The following is a 6,490-nucleotide window of genomic DNA, read 5'->3' as shown; positions in this document are numbered from 1 at the left end:
TTTCCTGCACACTAGAATACCTATACCACACATCTCCTCTCTTTCCTGCACAATAGAATTCCAATAGAACACATCTCCACTCTTTCCTGCACACTAGAATACCTATACCACACATCTCCTCTCTTTCCTGCACACTAGAATACCTATACAACACATCTTCTCTCTTTCCTGCACACTAGAATACCTATACCACACATCTCCACTCTTTCCTGCACATTAGAATACCAATAGAACACATCTCCACTCTTTCCTGCACACTAGAATACATATACCACACATCTCCTCTCTTTCCTGCACACTAGAATACCAATAGAACACATCTCCACTCTTTCCTGCACACTAGAATACCTATACCACACATCTCCACTCTTTCCTGCACACTAGAATACCAATAGAACACATCTCCACTCTTTCCTGCACACTAGAATACCAATAGAACACATCTCCACTCTTTCCTGCACACTAGAATACCTATACCACACATCTCCTCTTTTCCCTGCACACTAGAATACGTATACCACACATCTCCTCTCTTTCCTACACACTAGAATACCAATAGAACACATCTCCACTCTTTCCTGCACACTAGAATACCTATGCCACACATCTCCTCTTTTCCCTGCACACTAGAATACCTATACCACACATCTCCTCTCTTTCCTGCACACTAGAATACCAATAGAACACATCTCCACTCTTTCCTGCACACTAGAATACCTATACCAAACATCTCCTCTCTTTCCTGCACACTAGAATACCAATAGAACACATCTCCTCTCTTTCCTGCACACTAGAATACCAATAGAACACATCTCCTCTTTTCCCTGCACACTAGAATACCTATACCACACATATCCTCTCTTTCCTGCACACTAGAATACCAATAGAACACATCTCCACTCTTTCCTGCACACTAGAATACCAATAGAACACATCTCCACTCTTTCCTGCACACTAGAATACCTATACCACACATCTCCTCTCTTTCCTGCACACTAGAATACCAATAGAACACATCTCCACTCTTTCCTGCACACTAGAATACCTATACCACACATCTCCTCTCTTTCCTGCACACTAGAATACCTATAGAACACATCTCCACTCTTTCCTGCACACTAGAATACCAATAGAACACATCTCCACTCTTTCCTGCACACTAGAATACCTATACCACACATCTCCTCTCTTTCCTGCACATTAGAATACCAATAGAACGCATCTCCACTCTTTCCAATGCATAAACACATACCCAACACATCTCCACTCTTTCCTGCACACTAGAACACAAATACAACAGATCTCCTCTCTTTCCAATGCATAAACACGGATACAACAGAAATATTTGTTGTTTTCACTGTATGAGTTGCCTGTCCCCCAACCCTCCTAAAAAAAAGTCACATTGTTCAGATTGTTTGGGGCAGTCAGCCCTTGACTATGTCACCTACCCCCATTTTAGGCTCCTACCCCTTGTTAGAACCACCCACCCCTCGATTTCTCATCACATGTAACCACCAAGCGGTCAGGGATAAAACATTAATATCAAGAGACATTACGTGCGGCTGGGCCAGGTTGATCTCTGGCCATAGGGAGGTAACGGGCATCCTGGAATTCTGCAAGAAGCCAATCTGCAGAGTTCCTTGGGTGAGCAAACGTCCCCTCTGCACAGCGGTGGGCTGGCGTCTGCAGATGTACCGCTGGGCCTCTTCTGTACGAGTCTCTTTTCTGGGGACTCCCTGGATGTCTGCACCCCTTTCCCTCTCTCACAGTCATCAAACCTTTCCCCCCCATCTCTCCTTATTCCCCACAACCCCTTGAAGCAAAGAAGCTATCAGGATCAAGTTCCTCAGCTGAGAACTGCCTGAGCCCTACTTGGAGCGGTTGGGCTAGCTCGCACTGTATATAACATGGCGCCACTTTGAAAAGCACTTCCAGGACCACTTTTGTTCCGCAGTCCACCCCTGCCTCCTCACGATGGCGCTATTGTTCTTTTAGATGAAGAGAAGCAGGAGAGGTGTTTTGGCAGCAGGTTGTGTGCGTGGCAAGCACACTTTTCTACTTTAGTGGCCTAAACAGTACGGATATGAATCCCATTGAACACTAGGGGGAGCCAGACACCACGGTATGTGTGCGGAGCAAGACGGGCATAATTCAAAACTTGGTGCTAGAATTTAGGTGTTATTGAATGTTCACATGAATACGTCATAATTACCTGGCTGTAGCTGAATAGTTATTGCATTTTACACACTCAAATCTACGGCCTCCTATTGGTATATTACAGAACCCGGGCATAGCTTTGGGTCACCAAATGTAACAAACAGTTGTGAAGAGCTTCTGAGTTTGCTGGTCCCATCGAGGTAGAACTTCAAAGCCCGTCTGATGTCCAGGTTGTGCAGAAGCCTTTCAGCATCAGAGACCGGGTTCGGGAACAAGACCGGTCGAGATATAGACTGGTTTAAATAGAATTCCGAAACCACTTTAGGAAGGAACGAAGGGTGTTTGCGAAGCACCACCTTATCCTTATGGATAGTAAGGAACGGATGTTCCACAGAAAGAGCTTAAAGCTCACTTATACGCCTTGCAGATGTTAGCGCAATCAAAAAAGCCACCTTCCAAGACAGGTACTTGAGTTCATTAGTAGCCATGGGTTCAAAAGGCTTCTAACATAACGCGGTCAGGACTGCATTCAGATCCCATTTGGGAAGAGGGGCCCGAACCAGTGGAAAAAGATGGAGAAGACCTGCAAAGTGTCTCTTGATGACTGGATTAGCCAATGAAAAAGGAGCAGTTGTCTGTAGACAGGTGGGCCGCCAGGTCCGATTACAAAGGATAGAACACTGTTGATAGAAGCATCCCTGGGATCAAGCTCTTTGGCTAAATACCAGTGGCAAAAACGGAGCTATTTGCTCCTGTATTGAGCCCTTGTTCATTAATTGCAACAGCAAGAATGTGATTTACCTTATTACATGCCCATGCGTAATGCAGTATGTAGGCATGATCACACTGAGAGCACAAACAACTCTGATCTCTGTGTTTAGTGTTAGGGGCTTGAAATCCGAGAAAGCTCAGTCATTTGTTGGTGGCATTCTGCAATAGGCACATGAAGCCCAGCAACATTTTTTTCAAGTTTTCGTTCTGCTTGACATAAGAGACAAATAAAATTGATACCACTCCGCTTGCCAAGCAGCACACACATGCTGCATATAGTACGACATGTGTTTTTAAAGTCATGATGTACGCACTGCAATAGCCTAGTGTTAGGGCAAGCTTCTTCCTCTGTCCCCTCGCCTTGGCAAGGCGACGCATCAGCACACCCAAGGTGCAGGAAGACATGGAGGGCAAGATAGGCAGGACTCAAGCATTTATTGTCATTATAGAAGAATTGTCTTGATTGCATGACCTGAGATTTGAAATGTGTGAAAACATTGAATAGGCTACATCGCAGGTGCAGTACCCGACATGGTCCAATACACTTGTGTTTGGCCACCAAGGGAGCCATGAAGAGGAGAGTGCAATTCGACGTGCTCCTGAGTTTGCAGAGTGACAGATGGATCAGTGGTAATGGAGGGAAAGCATAAGCTTTCATGTTGTCCCACGGGATCTCGAGGGTGTCCCCCAAGAAAGACCAAGCCCACCCCCTTACGCATAAAGGGGAATTTTCCTCCTGTTTGAAGATGTCGCAAAGAGGTCCACCTCTGGAATGCCCCATTGCTGAAAAATGTTGGAGAAGACATTGTTGTTAATCAACCACTCGTTGCTCACTGCCGATTGGCGGCTGAGGGAGTCTCCAGCCACATTTATGTGACCCGGGATGTGTACAGCTTGGAGCCAGACATTGTGCTGGATGGCCCAATTCCAAATGTATATAGCAAGGTCCACCAGGAGAGGAGACTTGGTGCCCTCCTGTTTGTTGATGTAAAACATTGCTACAGAATTGTCTGTGCGAATACGGACCACACTGTTGGTGATAGTTGGTTGAAAAGCCTTGAGCGCCAGAAAAACTGCCAGGAGCTGCAGGTAACTGATATGGAAGCGCTGATCTAGAGGCCTCCACAAATCGTAGACCTCGAGGTGGCACAGAGTCGCTCCCCACCCCAGAAGGGAGGAGTCTGTCGTGAACGTTACCTGTGGGCACGGCTCCTGGAAGGAGGTCCCCACTGAAAGGTTGCTGGCGGACCACCACCATTGAAGATCCACCCTCATGTCGGGTGGGACTGGAATCATCTTGGAATCCGGTTCCGTAGCCTGGGACCAGCGGCCCCGAAGAGCAAACAGAGTGTCATCTTCAGGCGCGCAAGAGGTAGCGCTAACACGCAAGAAGCCATGAAGCCTAGGAGTCTCTGGAACCACCAAATGTCATGTGAGAGGACTGGAGGAAGAGTTGGCACGTGGTCAACAGGCCTGCAATTCTGTCCTCCACCAGGAACACTCTGGTACTGACAGTATTCCAAAAGAAACCCAGAAAGATCAGGTGTCGAGAGACCATCATGGACTATTTCCGCTAGTTCACCGACAGCCCAAGATGGAACAGGAGCTGAGGAGTGACTGAAGATTGGCGATAGCAGTCAGTGGGCAGGGACTGCGCAGGAGCCAATCGTCCAAGTATGGCTATACATGGACCCCATACATGGACCCCCTGCAGTCTGAGGAATGCTGCGATGACCGACATCATCTTTGTAAAACACGCAGTGGCGAGCCGATACCAAATGGTAGCACACGATACTGGAAGTGTTCCGTTTCCACAGAGAACCGCAGATATTTTCCATGTGGGATCCAAATCAGATTGTGCATGTATGCATCCTGAAGGTCTACCACGCTGAGCCAATTGATCGACCTTCCGGAGAGAGGACTTTATCTGGCAAGGCGTAATCATCTTGAATTTCTCTTGGGGAAGAAAGAGATTGAACTTGGAAAGGCAGAGGATAGTGCGCAGGCTAGTCTGGTTGGGTTTGTGCACTGTAAATAGAAGGGAGAAATAGCCCTCCCCTTGCTCCCCCAGAGGAACAGGTTCTACTGCTCTGAGGTCTACAAGTTTCTGTACCTTGGCTCCGTGGCAGGGCGACCCAGTCTGCTGGAAGGGAGGATTGAAGAGTGAGGTAGGGGTAGGGGCAAGCGGAAGTCCGCCCGAGCGATTGACAAAACCCATCGGTCTTCGGTGATGGTCTGCCACGCTTCCAGATGAGAGGAAATTCGTCCTCCCACCGCAGTCTCGTGCGACCGATAGAAAATATCATTTAGATGTTTTTTGTTTGTTTTTTTTTTAATCGGTGGGGAGACGGAATGTCCCACAAGTATGGAGGAAAGGGGACAGGACGTGGCAGTACTTAACTTGCACAGCTCGTGTAGCTCAACATGGCCTGGTGAAGCATAACATGGCCTAGTGAAGCATAACGTGGCATGATGTGGCTTAACTTGCTTTGATGTAGCATAACACGGTCTGTGGTATCATAACACAGCCTGGTGTAGCTTAACACAGTGTGATGTAGCTCAACTTGCTGTGACGTAGCAGAACATGACCTGGTGTAGCATAAAATGACCTGATATAGCCTAACTTGCCATGATGCAGGATAACATGGCCCAGGGTTGCATAACATGGACTGGTGTAGTATAACATGGCCTGGTGTAGCTTACCGTGGTCTTGTTTAGCAGAACATGGCCTGGTATAGTTTACAGTAGTCTGGTTTAGCATAACATGGTCTGGTGTAGCATAACATGGCATGGCATGGTGTTGTAGAGGAGGTCCCAGACATGGCCTGCGCCCCTGCCCCCCATTTTGAGGTACCAGGAGCGTACTCGCCAAGGTATGTGACGTATGAGGAGCAAATGAACCAACAGAGAGCTGCGCTGGGCCTCTGCACAGTGTATATCAGAAGAGCCGTACCTGTTCAAGCGCCCATAACCAGACAGCCATGGGCTGCACGATACCCTCTTAGACGACCATACCAGCAGCTGAGTCAAAATGAAGAGTACCTACAGACGGCCCACAAAGAGACCCAAAGAGCCTTAATGGATGGCCAGTGGAAATGACACACGGGCCTGGACAGACTCGCGAATGAACGAAAACGGCGATTAAGGATAGCACGCCAGTGCGAGCAGCTATGAAAAATAGATGTAATGGACACAGGAAAGAGACGATGTTAAAACGTAAGGAAATGTTGCTATGAGACAAGATGGAAGTAACCAACCACTTAATGCGTGTAAATAGGCTTGGAACGCAAGAAGCTAAGAAAACAATACTGCTTGCAATGCTTAGTAGAAGAATAGAGCGGCAAGCGCCAACCATATATCTACCTCAATAAGGCACATTATACAAGTGCTACTCCATTTTGTTAAGCCGAAGTATGCCCATGCGGCCAGAGGCCTACTAGGCTAGGTTTCATATTCCAGCTGAAGCCAGACATGTGACCAGTCAGGTGCGAAGAATTACCAACGTCTGATGTCACCCAGATTCAAGGGTGCCATAACTTCTCCAGATAAGAGGCTACAGCTT

Source organism: Ambystoma mexicanum, chromosome 4q, assembly GCF_040938575.1.
Source record: "Ambystoma mexicanum isolate Mex_15411 chromosome 4q, UKY_AmexF1_1, whole genome shotgun sequence".
Taxonomy (NCBI): Eukaryota; Metazoa; Chordata; class Amphibia; order Caudata; family Ambystomatidae; genus Ambystoma; species Ambystoma mexicanum.
This window is presented reverse-complemented; position numbering follows the sequence as displayed.